Raw genomic sequence first — 24,042 nt, 5'->3', positions numbered from 1 at the left:
GTGTTTAAACACTGGAAGAGGCTGCCCAGGGAAGTGGTGAAATCAAAATCCCTGAAAGTGTTAAAAAAATGAGTAAATGTGGCACTTTGCTGTATGGTTTAGTGGGCATGGGGGTATTCAGTCAAAGGTTGGATTTAATGACCTTGGAGGTCTTTTCCAACCTTAATGATTCTATGATTCTTTGAGTTTCTGTAGGCAACAGCAGAGCTGAGGGTTGTCATCAAAAACTGGTGATTTTGGAGCAGAACAGTTACATTTGCACATGGTAATTTTCTGAACTTGTATGTGGCTCTTCTCACCCTCCATGCATTCCTACTCCTCCTGGGTTGGAGTATGGCCAACATCTACTACCCTGCTTGTGAAATATTCGCAACTTTTCTTTAAATGACAGCCACAAGGTATTGCTGAGTGTTTTCGTTGTTAAAATACGGCACAGGTGAAAGCGGGATGTGCTGTCCCTCACTGGTGGCTGCAGGGTTTCTGATGGCGTGGAGGCTTGCTCATAAATCCAGTAATTGGTGGGCACATTTCTTGTGTTGAGGATCACCACAGATCTCTTCCCAGAGAAAAACAAATCACTGGTTGGACACAGCTTTTAGTTCTAACAGCTGGGGTTTGATTACCTGAAGCTATTCTTGAGCTGTATTTTTCTCATTCATACAAGAGTGTAGCAATAACAAAGTGACTTTGTAAGCATCTTCCTCCATGTGAAAGTTCTGCTGCAAACTTGAGTTACATATTGATTAACTGTGGTTCTGTTTGATTTTATTTTACTACTTTGGATCCCAGGGCTTTTCTCAGTTTGCCTCTGGAGAACTTAAGAGCTGAAGTAAAACACGTACTTTGTATGGATGGTTTCCTCCTTCTGTGCTAACATTTAATTGTATTTCCCATGCACACACCATGCTGTGGAGTTTATTTTCATCTCAAGACTTCTTGTGAAATTGTGGATTGCTGAGAATGTGCTTGGGATGCTGCAGGCCAGGAAAGTCCCCTTCCTTTGCTGATGAGGAGCATGGGGGGTCCAAGTACCAAGGCAGGCAAACATTTGCTCCCTGAACCAAGAAGAATCAGATCTTCTTCCACCCACCCTGAGCTCCCAGTCTGAGCAGATCTCACTGATGATTTATTTTAAGTCAGTTCCTGCTGGTGGTGACAGGTGACTTTGGGTGATCTGTGTGCTTAATATAACAAGCAGAATCCATAGAGAATGTTATTTTTCATGAGTTATAGATTGGTTAGTGACTCCTATGTCGTGTGGTGCACAACTGGTATATAGATTTGAGCTAAACCACACACAAATGTATTGTCAGCAATCCATTTCTAAGAATTTGCTCATATTAACTTTTCCCTTTACAAAGTGCCATACAGCTTAAGGTATCAACATGGCAAAAAATTTGAAGCATCTATTGAGGCTTTTTTGGTTTGGTTTTTTTTTTTTTTTTTCCCCCTGGGATCCTTAGAAGAAATTAAAAGATAGTTTATGGGAAAGTGAATTGTGAATTACAGACTCCTACTCACCTGGATGACTGTTCAGGCAAAGCTGCGTGGCTGTCAGGGCTGTGCAGATGATGCCCTTGTGCATCTCCATTGCAGGACCAGCTGCACTGTCCCTGCTGGCTGCTCTTCATCCTCCTGTGGTCCAGGGGTGAGCCTTGGACACTGTGTTACAGAGATGCAGTGTTAGTCTTTCCCAGTGAACATCTGGTCCCACTTGCTATTCCTATCCTCCATCCAAATTTTGCAAATGTCCTTAAGTATGTTGGAGAGCTCGTGGCTGTGCAGGAGGACAAGCACCTTGATGAATAACACCATGCGCAGTGGAGCAGCGGAAATGGCCAGTGGATGAGGCGAGGGTCAGCAGGGAAGACAGAAGCAATCCGGATGAGAACTCGGAGGAGTTGGATGCCTGCAGATGGGCCGGCCCCTGCTGAAAACCAGGATAGCCCCACACCAGGATAGCCCACTGCCCATGGACGAGCCAGGAAAGGTTTCTAGGACAACTGAAAGGCTTTGGGAACAGGGAAAGAATGGAGCCAAATCTTAAAGTCAGATGAGGAGAAAATGAGTAACATCTGCTGAGACGTGTGAAAGAGCCGTTTGTGCTCATTGCAACCCGAAGCCTTTCTCCAGCAGCCACAGCAGCATGGGCCAGCTCGCTGTCCCCCACACAGGCTGGCTGGCTCAGGGGTCGTTAGGGATGATTTATGTGCTCATTACAGCCACAGCTCTGGACACTGCCCTGTGCCTCACTGGTGTGTCCCCCAAAGCCTCAACACCCGCACGGGGGCATCAATTCACCCCTGTGTATTCATAGAGAAAAGCCTCTGTCCTGTCCCAAGGCTGCAGAGGGGTGAGGTCCTGGGGATGCTGCTGCTGTACAATTATTAGTTATACTAATGGCTCATAAATAACAGATTACTGCCAATCTTTCACTCCTGACACCGTGGGTCCACAGAGCTGCACGTCCTCTGCATCTCCCTGCTCCCTCTCCCTGCTGATGTAAGGGTAAATTTCCCCTTGACTCTGATGGGGCAAATAACTCTCCCTGCTTCTCTAGCTGGTCCCTCTGCTATTTTAACAGATCAGCTTTTTGCCTCTAATTAGGCTATTTTCTGCAATGCAGAATGTGGTTGGAAATGCTCGAGCTGGAGGTAGCGAACAGTCCAGAAGGATTGCACCTGTGGTTGCTAATCAGCGGCCGCTTCAGCAAGCTGAAATTAGGAAAGCACACAAAAGAGCGAGCAATTTTGAAAATGAGGATGAGCATCCCGAAATTTTTAAGAACAATTATGTTTTCACAGCTGTGCTGGTTGCCCCAAATGCATAGAAATCAAGTCAAAAACCGAACTCCTTTAACTCAAAGAAAATTAACCTTCATAGTTAAACTCAATGAGAAGTAAACTTACTTTCCCTTCAAATGAATACTATAGCCTTGAAAAAACCTAGCAGCAAGTTATGCTGTAATTATGTTCTTTGAATTAAAGTTTGTCAGTCCAAGCAAAATAAATAGAAACACAGGCAGGGCAATAGATATATTGGAGTAAAATTTGGCCTTGGTATGTTGTTTTCATGCTGAAGCTATGCCAAAGTTAATCTACTGTAATTGTGTCTATTACCAGATTCTACTATAAATAAAGGAGACAACCTGAGAGCTGTTGATATAATTCTTTCATTAACATATTGTTACCACCATGGAAGGACTTGGCCAGATCACATTTGTCAGGAATCAGGCCAAGAGTTACTGAATTACCCAGCAACTGTACACTTCACTTTGAAGGCACACACTGAATGCTTCCCTGTGGCTCCCACTCTGCCACTGCCACTAAAGATCTGTGGGGAGGGGAACGCAAGAGCCTTCCCCTTTTTGTCTGTGAGGAGCATTTGGGGCGGTCAGTGGGTGCTGGTGGGCCACAGCCATGTGGGACAGGGATAAAGCTTTGAGTTTGCTCTGAGGGGATTACAGGGGGTGGTCCCCAGGAGTTAGGCTGAGCAGTGGCATCCAGTGGATGTAGTCCCTCTGCACCAAGGTTTGGCTTAGGCTGGGAGCCGAGTTTAATTTGAGCTCTTTCCTTACTCTAAGACCATCCTTTGACTAGCAATATTGAGGATTAGTATGTATTTCTGATAGAAAAACTCCCTACAGTTATGCAAGGAGAGAGAGGGAGCTGGTTCTTACATGGGTGGGAATTAATCCTATGGGTTTAACTTCCAAGCATGCTATGAGGGGCTCCCTTTCCTTCCAGGCCCTGCTGCCTCTGACAGAAAGGAGGCAGTCTGTGGCTTGCTCCTATCCTGCCCAGTGCCTCCTTGGGTGCCTTTCTCTTGGATACCCTCTGAAGAAAGGTTTTTTGGTTGTCTTTAAGAAATATCAGCTTCTTTTTCTCTTTTCTACCTTTGTATGGGTTCCTGCTCTTCCTTTCCTTCCTACATGCTGCTTTTGGATGCTCAAAGGTTTTTTCTGCGCAAGTCTTCCAAATCCCACACTCACAGCAGGATTAGGAAGGGTAACTGACTGGTGATGCTTCAGATTTGTGGTATTATTCTGGCTTGAGGGTCTCAAGAGCTGTTCAAAGCATGACCTAATCCCATGCCAGTCAGCATACAACACTGTTTTGGGGGTGTCTCAAAATAAAGCTTGCCTTAAGTTCATGCAGTTTAAAAAGATGCTGGGGAACAGGGCGAATGGAGCTCTGCAATCTACATGTGTCAAAATGCAACAGAAGTAGAGAAAGAAATAGTTTTACCCACATTCCTAAAGTTATTAAGCAGCAGAAGTGAAAAAAATCCTCTCCCATGTTTGATACAGTTTTCCCTAAGTGACTATTATTTCTTTCTTTGCATCCAAAATAGGAAATTATCAAGATTATGAAATCCGAAGGAAATAGAGAAAGTAAGTAGGTAGGACAGGATACTAAGGAAAGGTTAAATCCTTTAGCAAACCTTTTCTCCTACATATAATGTGAAATATTCCAGATTTGATCATCTGCAGCTTATTTTATGTTCTTTACAGTTCATTGTTTTCTCCATTGGAAAAAAGTTTTAGCCAGTCCCTATGTGAGATCAGATGTTCATCAGTGTTCTCCCCTCTCTTTCCAAGCACTGAGTTCATTTGGCTGTTTCCTGGGAACTGTGTTCAGGGGGAGACCCATCCATTAAAAAGCACTGTGTTGTCATGAATGAAGGGTTAAAAAATATTCCCTTCTCCATTAATTTTGTCGGTATTGAAGTCTAATTTCTTGATTCACCTCATTCTCCAGGGCATTGTCCAGGTCACCCTGGCTGTGACTGTAAGCACATCCCTGTCCCCACAGGACAGGCTGCTTCAACCCCTTGCTTTAGCATGCAACCACGTCCTTTGCTTGGGGAGGTAAAACTGGGATCTGCCAAAGCATCTTGCTGCACAAAAGATGAAAAATGTTGATGGTTCAAGGAACAACTGTCCATCTGTGGGTTGATCACTAATCCTTAGTCTCCCTCAGTTGGTTGACGGATGGCAGGCTGATCATATCTGCTGCCCAATCTCTTCTCCTTGAGGATCCTGGAAAAAAATCCCAACACAAATTTACAAAGTTCTCTATCTCACCAACAGACTGAGAAAAAGAGAGAGAAACCAACAAAGCCCACAGACATGAGGAATAATTTATTCTTGACTCTGTGTCATTGGGGTGGTGCCCATTTCCTGCCATCCCACTGACTGATCTCCAGCTCCGTTACAAATCTGGAATCAGAAGCTGGGTCCTCAGGCTTTTTCCTCCTGCCCTGCAGCAAAGGAAGGGAGGCAGCTACACCCAAAATGCCCTGGCCTGAGGGAAAACTTGTGGCACAAACCAGAAGCAACAGGATCCCGAGGAGCTGTGTTTGCCCCAGAAGTTGGCTCCAGCAGCCAGGCTGTGCAATGCACATGGAAAATATGCAAGCTGGGACGTGTCTGCTGGCTCTGGCTCCTTTTCTGTTCTGGACCATTATTTTCTGCACCAGCACCTCATGAAAATATCAGAAAGGGTATGGTCCAGCCAATGAAGATCTTTTGGTCTGCTCTGAAGAACTGTGATGTGAATGTAGTGTAAACCAAAGAATGAGACTGGGTGAAGCTGGAGCTGTGCAGTCAGATTTTGACTTAATAGATGTGCTGGGAGCCTTTAGTGCATTTACTTGGCCACTGCTGGGAGTGGACCATGAGAGCTTGTTTTTGCTGCTAGCAAAGATGTGGAGTCCTTGAGTTCACTTCAGGAGAATCAAACTGTCTGACTGGAACTAAACCCAGGATTTGTCACTTCGAGAACAGATTTTCAGCTAACAAATGCTATATATGCACTTAAAAAAAAACCCTTTAATTTTGAGTGCTTTGCTGTGCAGTAAACAATGTTTTTGTGCCTGTTTTCCTATATAAATATTTATAACAAAGTTGGTGGCTACTGGTTGAATGTGAATGTTTGCTGTTCCCATGTCCATTTTTGGACATGATCTACATGTGGTTCTAATACACAGTAACTTTCTACTGCTGGAAGGCTTTGGATTAAGATCAGCTCCAGGAATTGCTTCTAGAAGAGAGTTGGACAGACTTTTATGTGCAGAAGGTTGTTAATTAGAGGCTGTTTTGATAAAGATGCTTGTGAATAGAATCATAGAATGGCTTGGGTTGGAAAGGACCTAAAAGATCACCTAGTTCCAACCCCCTGACAGGTTGCACATGGGGACATGACTGTAATGATTTCAGATGGACTTGTGACTGTTCCCTTAGTGGGTGTAGCAGGGATAGATATGAATACACCAAATTTTCTGTAGATTTTGAAAAGGTTTGTGTCTTTTTGTGTTTGGTCTCCCAGTCTCTCTCCCTGCCCTGCCTGCCAAAGCTTTGTGCATCAGTGTTTTTCCTTTATGCAAACTGGATGAGCAGAAGTTATATTTGAAATGAATCAGCAGTAGCCAGCAATGTGTGTGGGCTACGTGGCAAAATGCTGGATGCCAGATGAGGTGACATAGACTCCCCACTCTCCTCAAGCAACAAGGAGACGGGAAGACGCCATCATCCTTCAGGAATATGAGCAAACTCTCTCCATAAAACCAGTTTACTTGAAATGCAAACAATTATAATTTGACAAACCATGTTCTGCCAGGAAATGAAACAAAGAATTTTCCTGGATTTGCTAGTGAGAAAATGAGTAGAATTTATTTTAATGTCTACCAGATTTCCAAAATTCTGGAAGAAGAGTGGAGCCTGTTGTGCAGAGGTTGGTGAGGGGCTTGGGGAGATTATGGCATCTTGCTGCCCAACTGGTGACACTGGGAATAAATTTTGGTGCCACCAGTCCAGCCTGGCCCGTCCCTCTGCCACTGTGTGCAGGGTAGGAGATAAAGTGGACAGCAGCTTAAGCCAGGCTTGAGAACTGGCAGCAAACACAATGTTCAACTCTTTTTTTTTTCCCCTTCATTTAGTGGGAAAGTTAGTCCTGACTTTCTCACAGCATTAACCCTCCCTGGGCATTTTGCTAAGTTTGGCAATGTTGGAGAATTTGTGTTTTAAGATTGTGCAGCCTTGCTTGAGGCATTTGAAGTCCCAGGAGCCTGGCAAAGCTGTCTGGTTATGTCCTCAGCATTCAACTTCTGAGAAAGCCTGGAGAAGGGCAGAAGTCTGCAATATATGGAAGTGCAGTATTTGCATCACTATCCAAAAGAGGGTGAAAAGGGGCCACAACTCAAGGTAAAACATGGCCTTAATCTCACTGCTGTCACAGACAAAATCCCTCATTACATTCAAAGAAAACCAATTCATCTCTAGTGCCTTTGTTCCTCCTTCCCCACACCTACACTCAGTTGCTTTTTACAATTGCAGCTTTAGGACACTAACATGTGTGATATTCTCCTCGTGTGGCACCTCCTCAGTCCTCCTTTCAGCCTGTGACAGACATAATCCTGCCACCAGCAGATTGCAACAGGTAATAAATTACTCTGTGTATAGAAGTGGTTCTTGCAGTTTCCATAACTTGTTCTGATTGTCCACAGCCTGTCCACTACACTGGCATGCACAGAAAATACCTGTTGTGTTTTAAAAGGAGTGTCTGGAGACAAGAAATGAGCAGTGTGGAGATGGGAATTAATTCATCATGTGCAAACTGGTCTTTTTTGCTTTCTTTGTTTTGCTATTTGTTAATGGACCAAAAAAGTACCCTTGACAGCAGATAGAAAATGAGTCCCAGTACTACCAGGGGCTCCAGTGAAGATCATGGCCCATTGCATAGGAAGGATGTGTTCACTTCCAGAAGATCTTACAGTCTAATTTAAGCCAGGAAACAGAAGGAAGGTAGATGAGGAGGAAGAGTGTGGGGGAAGAAGAGATAATGCCTCCAGGAAAGTCATTAAGTAACACATGCCTTCCTGACTTTATGTCTTTTAAAAGTATGTTTTCTCTCTCCTGTTGGGCTTTGAACCTTTCCAAGTTTATTTAAGCTATTGCAAACTTGCTGACTTAGGGAGCAAATAAGCCTTAGGGATCAAAGCAGCTGGTACTGTCGGAGGTATTGAGGGTGAAATAACACATTAGCAGAAGGAGAGCTGAGAATAAAAAGAGAAAGAAAATCCATCTTGATTATTTTGTTCTCTTTTGCTTTTAGCATCCATCCTAGCTTGATCCTTTTCATTTGAACAGGTATTAATTTTCTTTGTGTTTATTCCAACAGTATAAATATTTAATGGTCCTAGATTACGGAGTGGAAACATGAGATTAGTTCCAACCTTAAAGATTTGCGCAGGGTCTCTTCCTCACATTTGGATGACTCCCACATTGCAGGGAGGAACATCTCCCATCTCTGCAGGAGGAGCATCTCAAGCTCTATTTTGAGTTCATTTTCTTTTTCTGGTCTTGTTTGAGGCTCAGAAGACATAAACACCTCGCCCACTCCCAGTCGTTCCGTTGCTATTTTATGGTGACATGTTGTGACAGAGCAATAGCTCTGGGCTATCAGGGGGACTGGGGCATGCAGGCTCATGAGCCTGAATGCTCTTTCCTACTATTTCCTACCTGCAGCAAGCAGGCTCTGGGCTTGGGAGCTGTGCAGAGCTTTAGGCACAGAAAAATCCATGCAAATGTGGTAAATGTGGGTTATGTATGCAATATGGAAGGATCAGTGCAGATATGGTGAAGTTACTTGCACTAGTTTTTGTTACGCAAGTAGACAGATATTTCCTTTCTCAATTGCTTTCACTCCTAAATAAGACAAGAGAGCAATACAGAGTAAGGGGCCTTGGCCACTCATTTTCAGAGTGCTAAAGTGAAAAGTAATGGAGATTGCAGTACTTAGGTCTCTGAAAATCAGGCCATGCCTTTAAAAGCCCATATATCAATTTAGGTGCTTAATTTCAATCCCACAAAGTGGGGAAAAAAATAAAAGAAGGAACTTAATGATGATGATGTAAAATGGCATAACAGTTGGTAAAATTAGAGATTGAAGGCAAAGCCTGTGAGATATCAGATACAGTCTCTCCTTTGGGGCCAATGCAGGTTTACCAAAGCAATCAGCAACTCTGTGGGAGAGGCCAACTCCAAGATCCACTCTAGGTATATCAGTGGATCAGAGGAATAACGAAAACCAGCCAAAATTTGGACAGCCAGACAGCCTCGACCACTGCTCATGGACACAGAAGCACAACTGAGTCACATCTCACAACAACAGAGCTCCATCTGACATGAAGCTGACAGCACTTTAGTGGATTAATTAATTAAATACATCAAAATATAGAACAACAAAAAGCACTTCAGAAAAATGCAAAGCAAGAGATGATCTAAAGAAGAGACTTGCATCAACACCTAAGATCAACCCATGGAAACTGCAGGTTTTTCAGGACTTTAGAACTCATGTAATTAGATGGTTTTGCTGAGCACGACAGCTCAAGTGATGTCAGAGCCCATCAGGATCCCCAGCTTGTCTTTTAAATCCATTTCTGCCCTGGGAATGAGTGCTACAAAAGGAGCTTAAAATATTCATTACCAAAAATCATAATTCCAACCCCAAAATGTTCATGGTGATTTTCTCTGTTGGTTTCACTGGGGTTTGAGAAGTTGCCAGCTGTATTATGTGATAAGTCACAGCCAGTCACTATTGACAGAGGAGTCACAAATGAAAGTGTAAAGGGCTGTCCATTTTCCTTATCCTTCAGCCAAAAAAAAGCTTCAAAACTTACGTGCTCTGCTCTAAAATCCTTTTAACCAAATAACATTTAAATCTGTGTCTCACAAGTGTGATTTCACAGCATTAATATGACACTGCCATTAGCATGTGGAAGTGTATGTGACATTCCGGTGCACGTATTTATAGCAAAAATGGGACAGATTCACAGCTTGTGCAAACCACCGAGTCCCTTTTTATGGGTCTCCTCTGATTTATGAAACCTGAGATGTTGAGGCAAACTCAGTAGCTTGTTCTTCAGCCACGTTTTAAAACTACGATATCAAATTACATTCTCTAGAGAGACAGAGTGAAGATATAGCAACTTTTCCTTTTAGCTGAAAGATCTAAAACATTACTGAAAAATTGTTTTCAGGCATTTCAAATGATTAGGCTTTTTTTTTTTTCCCTTTGCAGAAGGAAAGAAAAAGAAATATTTATTTATTTTACTTAAATCCTTAAAACTATTTCTTCTAGGAAATGCTGAAAAAAATACATAGGTGATTTTGGAAATACTCATACTTCTTTTTAGAAATACTGCCAAGTGAACATTAATATGTTACTTGAATATATTAATCTATTTTTGAGAACCATTTCAGAAAAGTCTGAGAAAAAACCTCCCCACTGCTAATGAGAAGCTATTTACTGGCTGTTTCCGATCACTTTGGGTTGAATTCTGTGTATGTTTGTTGTTTGGATTTACTTGGTGTTTTAATTAATTCATCTCACCTCAAATAGGCCTAAAGTGCAGTTTTCAGCAAAGTAATTTCATTCTCAACAGACAGGGCATTCATTACTTTTGTAATTAGAGAAAGAAGTGTGTGGGGACTAAATATGCCTTCACCTCTTTTGGATGCTTAAAAATACCTTCTTTTAAGAGGTGTTGGCAAAGCTCAGAGCTGTGAGGGATGTGACTGAGAAGGTCCCTGCATCCCTGGGATCCCAACTGTGCAGGAGCAATGCTGCTGCCCCACACGTGGCATCACCCAGGATGCAGCCTCAGCATGTGGGAATTGCAATTGGCTTTCTAAAAATCCAGGCATTCAGGGCAGCATTAAGAAACCCTTTGAGGGCAAGATATGGATCATTTTTAGTCACATCAGTATGTTCTGCAAATATGTATTTGCCTTAGTCTATAAATAAAGGCAGTAGGAGCCAGTGATCCATGAGCTTCTCTTCTCTATTTTCCTGGTAGCAAAACAAAGCATAAATATTAGAAATTGAGGAGTCTTGCCCTAATAAAGAAGTGAGGGCTTCGGTGGATGGATGCCGCGTTTGTCCCTGCCGGGTCCCTCGTGGCGCGCTCAGGCGGCGCTCTCCTGGCACCTACGCGTGCACACAACCTCACCTGCGCAGGTGGTCATGAACAGCCGCTCACAGCCACAGGCTGGGCACGTACCGGAGACACAGAGGCGGGGGGGCATGCAATTCAAACACCCCGAAGGCAACAGAGGCAAGAAAGAACAACAACCGAAAGCCCGAGCCACTTTTATCCTGAAAACTCCCAAAGGCGGGCAGAGCATCCAAAACCAATGGGCTCGGGGGCAGAGGCGAGGTTGAATGGCATAACAGGGGCCAATGGGAAAAGGGATGGGAGGGGGAGAGGGCCAGTGACCAGCAGGATCTAGACAAAGGGAGAACCTTCTAGCACAGTGTCGTAAGGAGAGACCACTTTTAAGGCAACTTGGGGGGTGTAAAGTGGACTTAGCCACCGCAACATCCTAACTGTCATAAGATGGGTTTAATAACTGTGAAAGTAAATGAAGAAGTTGGTTGTCTTTTGACTTTGAGCCATCAGGCTAAGGAAGTCTAGATTTCCACTGTACAACCAAAGGGTTTGAGAACACAGGATCTAGTCTAATCTCATTACTCCAGATTGAGAAATTAAAAACAACTGTAACTGATTGCAATTGGACCAGGATCCAGTGAAGCAATGAAGCTTCCTACAAGTAAGGAGCATCTTCTGGGATTGCTTAAAGTGCTCATCGTTGGACTCCCTTCCATCTTGCCTACAGGGGCAGATGCGAGAAGCAAACTGATGCCAGTATTCATTTCTGTAATTTAAGATAAAAACATTACAGGCACTTGCCATGGCTTTAGTGGCAGGTCAAAACACCACGTCCCCACCAGGATGATCCATCTAGGAGGTATCAGCAGAGGGGGGATGGAACATAGAGAGCTTGAAGCTCTGCATTTGTACTCAAAACCTTTCTAGACAGATGTGGTAGAAATTTCACTTTTAACCAATCCCAACCTGAGCCACTCTCTGTCCTGTGAGAGGAGAGGAGCCTGCCTGACTCTTGGCTTCCTTCTTCCCTGGAGCATGGCCTAGGCTTGACTAGAGGATCTATTGGCAGTTTCTATCCTGGTCATTTACTCCTTTTTGCAGAGTCTGACTCCACAGTACAGATGCTAAGGCACAGCTGTTTACCAGGTTTTACTGGTCAGTCATGTGAATTGTCCCCTGGTAGGTTGCCTTTTTTTTGTTTTATGTCTAACATCTTCTGGCAAAATCTGTGAAATTTTTTTTGTTTTGTTTTTTAAATTCTCATAATTAGTCACAGTGCCTGAGAAAAGACATGGAATGCTCCAGCAGAAAGATGTATGTGTCTGCTGTGGATTCCTCCCTGTCACCTTCGCAGCGAGGAGGCGTCTCGGCAGCTGTGCTACAAACATGGGCTTCTCTGCTGTGTGGTCCCACTGGTCTGTCCCACATCCCCACTTGGATCTGCCCCCAGCCTGCTTCCTCCCCTGGGATCATCCTGCTCCTGCAAAGAGGTACTGGAGCTCAGCATCCTGTGCTGCCCATGCTGAAGCCCGAGAGCACTGTCAGAACAGGAGAGGTGGGAGTGGGAGCTTCTCCAGGCTTTTGAGACCATTTGGGAATCATCATTTTCCAGGAAATATGTTTCAAATGTGGTCCTTCTGCCAATGCACCTCCTCTGACAGCCAGGCTGCCGGCTCCCTGAAGCCGTGGGGAGATCCTGGTGCCTTGTAGACGGGACAAGGAGCTGTGTTGTGGGTTATGGACTAAGCCAACTAACCCTGGTCATTTTGGAGACATCACAGTCCTGGCAGGGGTTCTTGTGTTGGTCTCCAAGTTTCATAGATCCCTTTGATATGAACAGGCTGCAGTGCCCTCCCTTCCCTCAGCTTTCCTTGTCTGCTTTTGGGATGTATCTCCTAGAAATGGAGCTCCAGGAACAGCACTGCCTTCTCCCCTGCACGCAGCACTGCAGGGACACCTTCCACTAAACCATATTGCCCCAATCCACATCCAACCTGGCCTTGGACAGTTTCAGGGATGAGGCAGCCACAGCTTCTCTGAGTAACCTGGGCCAGAGCCTCTCCACCCTCAAAGGGAAGAATTTCCTCCTAACATCTAATCTAAATCTCCCCTCTTTTAGTTTAAAACTGTTCCCCCTTGTCCTATCACTATTTGCCTGTGTAAATAAAGCTCATTCATGCAAAGAATTTTTCTTTCTCCTGCAGTTTAGTTACAGAAAATCAGATTTACATCAGCTTGGCAGAGAGTAGAAATTTGGCTGCTGTTCTCCATAACATATATGCAAAATATAATATATGCCTGAGATTTCTATGTAGGCTGATACCGTTTTATGTAAGGCTCTGACAGTAGCCACACCAAAAAAGAGAAAGGTTTTGAAAGGCTTTTTTTTGGTGTCCTCTTTTCTTGCACCCCTTAAGTGAAAATGAGTAGATAAAATCAACCAGATGATGTTTGCATAGTCTTCCTGAAGCCGGGAGTGGGTCTGGGCAGTGAAGATTATCTCCAGATCCCAAGTGCTCTAATGGCTTGCAGGGATGCTGGCCATGGAAGCTGCTTCTGTGGATGTACTCAGAGCGGCTGACTTCAAAGCAGGGCTGGGAATTGGTTCCTATTCCATAAAAATTAATTTCTCCCTCCACAGTGGGGCTCTGTGCAAGTGCAGAAGGGTTCACGACACAGTGAGGCTTCACTAAAATGGATGAAAGGAGACTATGAACAAATTTCTGGATTCTACTGGGGCATGTCTTCACAATTCCTCATTTCCTATCATTTTAACAGGTTCCCAAACATTTACTCATCTTTATAGAGTGTTAATCTCCTGTTGCCAGCTTTTCAATTGTTTGTAACTGCAATGTATTTGCAAACTGCCTCTCTTAAGCAATGACAGCCTTGAGCAAAAAGTGATTTAAAAATAATTTCTTGATTAAAAAAATGTTGTGTCAGACAGATGGTAACAGGTAGTAAGTGGAGCACTAAGTCTTTGGTAAACCAAAGTCTGATTTACCAGTAACAAATAAAATAGTTCCAGCAACCCAATGAAATCCTATAACATTGTTGGGGTTGACCAGGGCACCAAGATAAGGGTTAAGGTATTAGACTATTTTTTAAAGAGAAAATGGGATTGTCCTTTCTGTTCCATGAGACAGGTGAGGATGGGATTTAACAGAGTTACTTCACTTAAATGAAAGGAAACAAGAGGTCCTGGCTGTTACACCAGGCTTCCCATATCTGCCTCTGCTTCTCTTGGTTGCTTTTGCTCCCCACAGCTGTCATTTGTGAGGTTGAGGTAAATTTGAGCAGCCTTATGCTACCTAGATATGGCACTACAGATGCACGCATTGTAGTCATAGGGGTCAAACCCATCTAGGGTTGTCCAAGACATTTATCCTACATCTTATAACTTCTCTGTAGAACAGCTGGAAGTTTCTGTCCCTGCCCAGCTCAGCATGCTTTAACCATGCTGGGTCCCCAGTGACAGCAGAGCCAGCTCCCCCTCTACAGCAGCTCCTCTGTGTGTCCTTCCTTCTGACTGAGTCGTCCTGGGTGGTGCTCGGCCCCTCTGTGTGTCCCCATGGCTACAGATGAGCCTCTTTGTTCAGTCTTGGGTAATTTTCCACTTTCCAGACCCTCCTCCATGCAATAAATTAAGTCAGTGTGGCTTCCCAGCTCAGCCCCTTGTTGGCGTAGGGACTGTGTTACTGCATCCTGCTCCCAGCCCCTACCCAGAGCTGAGCGTCTTCTCCAACGTGGGGGATCTGCATGCCCACACCAGGAACGTGACACATTTCCCTCTGCTAAAAACACAACCAGAAATCATGAATTGTGTGTCACCCCAGTCCACTGATTTTCACACCAGTTTGTCTTTTCTTTCTAAGAGAGGAACATCAGACATCCCAAATGTGGCACCTCCAAACTGCCAAGAAATCATAAAGTCACTCTCTGTTATGTGCAGTGCCTTATAGCAAAGAAATTGCTAATAATATCAACCATTTAGCTCTTACTTCTTTGTTTGTCACTCTATTTTAGTTCTAATCTCCAGTCTAAAATCCCTGCCTACTCCAGCCTGGCTGGAAGTTTCGGGAACTGCAGAAATCACCAAGTTGTTTGTCCCACTGAATACAGGGCATGTTCCTGGGAAGAGCAAAACAGGGAAACACTATGGACACACAAAGGAAGAAAAATCCTGGGAGAAATTATGTCAGTGAGTAAATCTTCTGGTATCCATTAAAAGGTAATAATTCCAACCAAAGGAAGGGGGATTTTCCCAATGTGAAATGAAATAAACATCCAGAAATGATTTGTGTGTGTGTTCAAATTTAAATTTAGAATTTTATTAAGTACATTGTTCAAAGGCCCTTTTCTTCCCAGGGTAGTTTGGCTATGATCTTCTCTTGAGAAAGAGAATCCCTGCACAGAACACAGCCTCACTTTGCTCAGCCCTCACCATGCAAAAGCCACCATACTGGGACAGTAGGCAGCAGACCTTTCCCTTTTTTAATTACTGCTGTGGTCCTGGTAGATGCACAGCATCCCAGAGTTGAATTGGAGGATTTCTGTGCTAGGTTTGTGCTGAAAATAGATCTGGATAGTCATGGGACAGGTAAGAGGTGAGGGAGATCCCTGCCTGATGCCCTGCCATGGAGCTGGGGGATTTCCAGGTTGGAGAGTGCTCAGTATCCAACTTTCAGACCAGTTTTCCATTGGAAATGATGCTCCAGCTCTCCCAGCTTTGTCATTTTGAGGCTAGTTTAAGTCATCAGAATGTGTGTAAGTCCCCAAACTGCATCACACCATCACAAGCTGACACCAGCCTGACTTGACCTGGCTCTGGGGTGCTCAGGCTGTTGCTGTTCTTTGATTAGGTTTTTCCCTGACTAAACCATATTGTTGCAAATGAAGTGCCCAAGGGCTTTTCATTTAAGTTGAAATCCAAAAACTTCTGTGACCTATTCCTCTTAGAAGGCTGGATTTCAGACAAAGCTGTCTGTATGGCAGCACTTAGGTTGGATACAGGTTTTTGAAATTGCTGCAGCATTTTTTGTGCAATTACATTCAAGAAACTATTACAAAGCAGCTATTTATGAAAGACAAGCTGGCTCATGGTTGAGGCTTTTTATCTCACTCACTTCTTGACTAAAAAAGGGACTTTTGTGCATCTTCAAATACTTCCCTGAGTAGAGAGAAGCTCACACTGAAACATGTATGCCATGCTCTGAGGTAGTAGGGCTGATTAAATAAAAAAAAAGGTATTGATTGTTAAAATGTTTGTGTTTGCTGAGCACAAGGAACTCTCTGTGCTCTTATTAAAGTCACAAAAGTAACTATTAATTTTATCCTGCCCCCGCTCCAAGAGTAAAAATCAACTCAAGTCTGTGTCATTAACTCAGTGTGGCATCTGAGTGACTGCTGGGATCTCAAGTGCTTTTTTCCTATCCTACAAGAATCTCTGAGTTTTAATATTCACATACGTTCAGCTGCCCAATTTTCCCGTCTGTGGTCCCATATTACAGTGTGCCCACTGGAGACCTCCTTCACGGAACAACACAGTATTTTAACTGTGCATGACCCTTCATCTTACCATTTATCTCCATTAATAATGCAGTTTGTTTCTTTAGTTTTTCCATTGATTTCCTGTGGTGGCCTGGAAGAGTCTAAGTTGCCTTTGCCTATAAACCCATTTGGCACATGGGCACGCATCGAGTTCACTCGTGTGGAATTCCCCTGGAAATTCCAACCGGGAGGACTGGCAGTGTAACCGTGGTCCCAGGCCTCTGCAGACAACCATCTTGTGCTGTCTGAAATGCAACATAACCTCAGAAATAAAAATTTGGCCCCAGTGATCAGGATCCAGATGGATAAATTCAAGCTGGGAGCCCAGTTTTGACCCATGTCTGATTTAAATGCAAAGTATGGTAAATCATTTTAAGCTGTTCCTGCGTGCGTTCAGGCTCACCCATGTGAGCAGTCTCATTGAAGTCAATTATGAATGATGGCATTTCTTTCTTCTTTATTCACTGCTGATTTCTGGTACAGGGTGTAAATGACTCTTTTATTGCCTTTGACACCAAAATCCCATAGCCACCACAGGGACATCACACTAATTGATAAATGCTGCTTGATTGGGGTGGCTTTTAATTTTATAATCCTGTTAAGAATGATAGATATGTCAAATATTTGTGCCTGCTGGAGAGAACATATTATTTTGCTCTAAGGTTTCCAGTTTAATTTTTTTTGAGCAATTGGGCAGAACCACTGCTGTAAGATGAACAGATGCTCTTCAGCTGTACTTTTCCATAAATGATTTGGTTCTGTGGTTTTTTTGTTCCCCTACCAGGCATATCAAGTTCAAAAGAAAATGTTGCCTCTCACTAATGAGAAGATTAATCTCATTCACATATGCAGCAGACTTTGTCAACTCTGTTGAAAGTTTGATGACCTTTAAGAGACAAAGTTTTAGTGTGCCCAAAATAAATAATTCATCTTTCACAGATTTGCCCTGTGTATCTATCTGCTTAAATCCAAAGCATGCTGATTAAAGCTTCTGAGTGCAATTATCTTCCTACTTCATTGAGATAAAAATCTCTATTTTCTTACTGCACTTCAAAGCACAATTGCTCATTTAAGGATATCACCAATCCGATGTACATGGGGTCCATTTTTGCTCTGACTTATGCTCTCCACAGCCTTCTTCAAAATTTGACAAAAAAGCCTGAATTTCCTTTTCCAGCACTGAAAGCTGAAATGTGTAACTAATCCTTCTGTAAAATCTTTGAAATGTTGTCTTCACACACAACCAGAAAATTCATTTCTGTTCCCATGTACAGGGAGAAAAATGTCATGTAGGCAAGTGGCAAGATGTGATTTACTTTGATTACTGCAATTACTGTCACTGCTGGACTCCTTCCACCTCTGAAGGCTGAAGGCAGCAAATTGCCAAGAGAACCCATTGCCCTCGTCTCTCCCCTGTGCAATGCCCACTTGGCTGATTTCTTGCCCCACCTGTTGCCCTTTTGGCTTTCAGCTGGATTTTTGCACATCATGATGCGTGTAAATAACAGCAGCTTGGAGTGCAGCCAAAAGGACTGCTCATGGGGACATGCTCAGGGGCAGACCACAGAATCACAGAAACATAGAATTGGGAGGGACCCACAAGGATCACTGAAGTCCAACTCCTGACCCTGCACAGGACACCCCAAGAACCCACCAGGTGTCTGGTCCCTGCCCCAAAAAACGCGCAGCCACCGCGGCTTCCCTCCAGCCATGGGCGTCAGGGGGCAGGTTTGAAGCCTCCTGCAGTGCCCACATGCAGATAAATAAGCTGATTATAAAATAGCCAAGCAGATGGTCTCTTTTGTTGCTACCTGTGAGAATAAGCACAGTCCTCCTATATCCCTGGGAGGAAGGAAACAGCTCCGTGGACATCACGCAGCTCTCAGTTTATTTAGGACACTCTCTGAAAGAAATGCTGAATGAATATTGCAGCCATTTCAATGAATCCTTCCTGGCCCCACATGAAATTAGACCAAACTGGCACCATGTCACCTTGTTAATAGAGAGAACAAATATTCCCTCTGGCAAAAATCCTGCTTCAGCCTTGAAAAAATGTTGGGATTTTTTTCATGCAGGAATTGAAATTGGTCTTACATGCTCTCTGGATTGAATGCTGCTTGTCATAGATGAAACAATGAAAATGAAATGGGAAATAACAAGGGATTGCTGGGTTTTTAAAGGTGATTTACAGAAGAAAGGAAATCCTAGAGATTAGGAAATTGTTTAAATACCAGTGACAGTCAAATATGGAAACGTTCCAAAGTCAGAGATTAGGGAAAAAAAAAAGGAAAATATAGGAATTGCAAAGAAAAAAGCCACAAGGAGGGGAAAGTATATTCAAAAAGAAAAGAGTATCCATGGAAAGAAAAGCAAAAAGCCTCTTAAAACCAGAAACAAGGCACCTTGCTTTCTGGCAGTTACCAGCAACAAGGAAGACTCCACCTGCCAACCCAAATTTTTACATCAGTAAATCAGCACGCAGGTAAAATAACAGGATGTTGGAAATGAAACAATTGACCCTAATTAGCAGATCAGATACCACTCCCACACACTCACTGCTCGAAGCACTGAGCCAGAGCTCAGGTTTGATCCCACTCGGTGGGGATAACCCTCTTCCCATCCACATGTGCACATTTCCTTCGTCTGGAGGTTGCAAGGTGGGTTTGGCTCCGTGGTGAGGGAGGGGGACGCAGCTGCCCATGAGCCAGCATGATCCTCTGGGACCCTCCACCCCAGGTGCCAGCTGAGGAACCAGTGAAACAGGGAAAGTTGGGTGAGAAAAAGGATCTTGAGATGCTGAAGCCAATCTCTTCTTGGCAATGAAAAGGAAGTTTTAAGTACTGGAGAAGGAATAATCAAATCTGTTAAAAAAAGGAAGAGCAGCCTGGTTGTATGAAGATCATCCCATTAGCATGTCACATATGCTCATACTCCAAAATACTCAACAGCTCAACCCAGAGTGCGTATGAAACAGAAAAACAACGGCACATTAATGGAATTATGGGATGGGGAATATAAATCATAAAATAAATCACCTGAATTGAAAGCTGAATTTTGAGCCTCTGGACCAACATAAGGCCTGTGATGTATGTGGAGAGTCAGTCTCATGTCTTTTGTTCAATTTAATGGGAGTGTTATAGCTGGAATCCCTCACATTGCACTGCATGTGCTACTGCCCTTGGTAGAAACTATTGATGGCCAGTGATTTTGATTTTATCTTATGCTTTTGTGACTTAATACTCTCATGAGCACTTCTGACCTGTGGTGTTTGCTTGACAAAGAGGACTGAGCTGTGGGTAATACTAACACGAAGAAACTGCCCAGAGTTATGGCCATGTTAGGATTTCAGAAGAAGGGTAGGAGACCATTTAGTTTTGCAATATTTGAGTATCTGAATTGTTTGCCAGCATTGAATTCATTTATGAAAATCAAGAAAAGATTAAATAATTACCTAATCACAGTTACATACTAATGTTGATGCAAATTTGATGAAGGCGCCCAGTGAGAATCATAACTGAAAATCTCTGGTTAAGTTGTCCTTCAAATAAGTGTGTAAAAAATGATGTAGATCTCACAGTTGTGTTTAAGGGAATGGTATTTTTGGACATTTCCTCTGCCAGCCCATATTGGGTTGAACCTGTCAGACGGCCAAGCTTTTTTGCTTTTAGTGATCAGTACTGGTCCTGCTCCAGTGAACTCATGAACAATGAACATCAAAACTTGATGTTTTAATTGACTGGTCAGAAAGAAGCCTGGGCAAGGTATCAAGGGCCCTCCATCTCTTTGATCAGTGATCAGAATCACCTCAATGTATCTCACCCATCCATACCACCAAAGCCATGGCAGAGACCATATGAAAATTACAGCCCTGTTAATACATATTAAATAGTACTTCTTTAACAGATGGGAAACCATAAACAGTTTCCTAAGATGCATAAACAAATTAAAGAGAACTTCCAGCTTTGACATCTTAATAGGCTGTGATGAGTAATTTGGCATCATGACAACATCTCTGTCAAGATAAGGAGTGTTGGGATGAAATTGCTCTTTGAAAGAGTTATTTAGTAGCTTTCCTATCTGAGCACAGATTATCTGGTTTATGGAGGACAGCAGAAGGTCTTGCTAGGGAAGTTTATCTGACTTGGCTCTCGGGGCTTTATCCTGTCACCAAGATCATTACCATGATACTTTTCATGTGAATCAGCTCTGTTCCTCTATTTTTCTTAAAAAAACAGGGTCTGACTCATATTTCACAGATGAGATTGGTACAACAGGGGAAGGGCTTAGTTGATTGTTGAAAGAAAAAACTATTAGCCTCTTTTGTTATGGTTAGGTTATTTTCTGTAATGACAATTTACCAAAGTTAATGCTACTACCTGGAAAATAAAAAAAGTTGTAGTTGCCTACTATTCACCAATAATTTATTAAAACCAGTGGCAAGAATAAATCCTTGAAAATAAGGCTTCACATATGTACATGTTTCAGTTGCAGACTGCAACTGAAATAAGCAGTGATTCATGGCAAATGAAGTTGGAATTAATTAGAGAATCCCTGGCCTGTAACAGCCACCCTGTTTTCTCTAGACATTCGATTTGGGAAGATAATGGTTATTGGCACACACAGTGGTGCAATAGACCCATAAGCAGGTTTTTCCACTTTCTCCAGAGATGAACACCGTATTGCAACAGTGCAGGGCACTGTAATATGGAGAAGCCCCAGGAACGTGGATGGGATGTTTATCATAATGCAGTTTCCATCCTGCCCTCTCTTGGTTATTAATTGCAATTTTCAGTGCAAAGAGAGATATATCTACACCAAGGCTTGGCACAGCTTGGCTGCTCACATCTTGTATCTCAGCAAATTGAAAATGCTCCAAGGCCCAGCCAGCTCAGTGGGGCTGTAGCTGAAGGGAGTAGAAAGGGGAATCCTAACCATATAGATGTCCGTGTGTGGAGGTGGTGCTTGGGGACATGGGTCAGTGGTGGACTTGGAAGTGCTGGGGGGAACAGTTGGACTTGATGACCTTTGAGGTCTTTTCCAACCATAGTTAAGCACAGAAAGGTCAATGGCCTTAATCATGTGTGATCAGAGCTCAGAGCCTGCCCATACCCTGCTCCTCCAGGTAACATTAAGCAGATAAACTCCCTTCTGGGAAAGGGAAAGCAGCAAACCTGAAATAGTTGTGCAGCTCAGCTTTTAGGTGTCATTTCCCTGTGCATCCCTCATAATCCCTGAAGTTGCTGTCTTGGTAATAATCTAGCAATTAAAAGAAAATATTGGTATTTAATTACACTTGTCAATCAACCGGGAATGGGTTTTCCTTATCAAGAGGAGCTGGATTTGATTTTGCCACTTAGAAATGAATGTTAAAGACTCTTGTAGAATAAAACTTTAATTAGGAAAGGAGATTTGGATTAACATGTAAGGCAGAGAGAGAATGAAAGGTCCTCAAAAATCATCTGAGTATGATTCACAGGAAGAGATGAACCTAAATATGGGAACAGAGTTTTTTTTTTAAAGAAAAGAGCAGCTATATGGTGGTAAAGCTCTTGGGTAGAAGAGGCACAGGAGGGATTTTGATGAGGCTAGGATGTCTCTATTCATTCTACTTCCCTGCTCTTAATATTTAGTTATTTCAGATATTCAAAGTCTGGTCAGAAAGTACACACATACACTGTGGGGCATTAGAAAATCCTCAGGATTTGAATGCCTGACTCTCATAGATTTAGATATCAGAGGAGACAATGTCTCTTCTGAGAGATTTGAAAAAGGTACATTTTTTTGTCACTTTCTGGTGGTGTTGGTGACATGGGGGGTGCTGCCCACCTGCACCTCATTCCTAAGTCCACAGAGCCCTGGTCCTGCCCTGGCATATCCATACCAGGATCTGCTCCAGGTGCCAGTGACTGTACCCTGATAAATCCCAATGTGCTAAATTCAGTACTCAGCTCTATGTTTTTTTCAGACTCGTTCCCAAAAAATACTGAATTTCATGGCATTGACTCCTGATCCTTGGATGGCTTCTTCATCCCTTCTCAGGTGTGTCTCCAAAGGTTGATGCCTCAGGGATTCAGTAAATCACTTGCACTTTTATTTTCTTTTGGGTACTTTTATTTTATTTTGGGTTTCATGGGAAACTGGAAAAAGTTGAAAATACACTCAGAGAAATCAGAATTCATAGAGGTCTGTTCTGCTCTGCACATTGACTCAGAACAAGGCTGGATGCAGGGTTGCCTGGAGGATAGCAGTGCTGCTTACTGTGTAGACTGGAAAACAGCTCTGCTGTCACACCAAGATTCTTCCAACTGGGGGATGTTGAAATCCATGTTCTGAATTCTTGGGTATTACTACAATGTGCCCCAAAATAGTTTTCCATGGAACAAACTGGCAAATATCACAAGGCAAGATGAAATCTCATAAGAATGTGCTGAATGGCTAATGTCAATGGAAATGTACTTCATACATTGCCAGAGAGATTTTCAGGCAGAAACAAAAACCAACCCCAACCTCCCAAACAAATGATTTCCTGTCCACTTACAGTTCTTTAGTGCTCCCCTCTGAAAAAATTGCAGGAATCAGACCCAAAAGATATAATTAATCTCATATTAGCAATCTGGGAGGATGTTGCTGGAGCAGGGATGGGGTATGTGTTCCACCAGCACACTGACCAGTGTGAAACTGGGCTGGAAGGTTTCTGCCATGTTAAGGATTTGCTTTTAAACTTTCTTCTTGAGGTATTCTTCTGCTCAGTCATTAGTTTCTCCATTGAGTACATTACCCCCCTCAAAATCATGTTTTTTTCTAATCTGTCTGCCTGGACATGTTTCTGGATATTTGTATTCTATCACCTATTCTATTTGTATTCTATCATGATCAGTATAGAATTTGCCTGTCAAAAAACTACAGGAAATATTCAGCTTTATAGCTGAGAAAAAATGTTTGTCACTTGTGTGATCTAACCTGAAAGAAAGAATTTTTCCCTTCAGAAATTTTGCTTTAAAGTCTGTCAAAATATTTTAATGGTGTTAGTGGAGACCTTATCCCAGGGCTGCCTCAGCCTTCACAGTAGGAGAAACAGGCTGCTCCTTACATACCTCCGGACTGAGAGCTCTGGTTTGAGGAATGGAGGCTTTGGTTTCTTCTCATTTTAGTTCTGGTGCTCAGAATTCACCTCTCTGCTGGGAGCTGTTCAATGCACCAAGATGCAGGAGGGCTCTGGGGTTGGCTTTTTGAAGGTTCATGCAATTCTCTGTGGTTCATCAGCCAACAAAACGGGGATGGGAAGAAGCTCTCCCCAGCCCCAGGGAACAGCAGCTCCTCTCTGTTCTCAGCTGGAAAAGCAACACCCACCACTCCCTCCATGGCCACTTGTATGTTCAGCTTACAGAATCACAGGGTCATAAAGGTTGGAAAAGCCCTCTGAGATCATCGAGTCCAGCCATTAACCCAGCACTGCCAGGGCCACCACTAAACCATGTCCCCAAGTGTCACATTTACAAATATTTTGAACACTTCCATGGACAGTGATTCCACCACTTC

General features: G+C 43.2%; 1 long non-coding RNA gene across 2 annotated transcripts in view; it reads right to left on the bottom strand.

The window, feature by feature from the left end:
• The window catches only part of LOC108446420, a 28,945-nt gene that overhangs the window by 2,661 nt on the left and 2,242 nt on the right, over window positions 1-24,042 (bottom strand). Inside the window, exons 1-2 of one of the 2 annotated variants that reach the window (XR_001861579.1) lie at window positions 11,014-11,086; window positions 1,522-5,041 (exon numbers count right to left, since the gene is read on the bottom strand). This is a non-coding gene — a long non-coding RNA (uncharacterized LOC108446420). Of the gene's footprint in view, window positions 1-1,521; window positions 5,042-11,013; window positions 11,087-24,042 lie in introns of those variants that run through there. The other variant, XR_001861580.1, reaches the window with a different exon arrangement.

Source organism: Corvus brachyrhynchos, unplaced genomic scaffold (genome assembly GCF_000691975.1).
Source record: "Corvus brachyrhynchos isolate BGI_N302 unplaced genomic scaffold, ASM69197v1 scaffold54, whole genome shotgun sequence".
Taxonomy (NCBI): domain Eukaryota; kingdom Metazoa; phylum Chordata; class Aves; order Passeriformes; family Corvidae; genus Corvus; species Corvus brachyrhynchos.
This window is presented reverse-complemented; position numbering and strand designations above follow the sequence as displayed.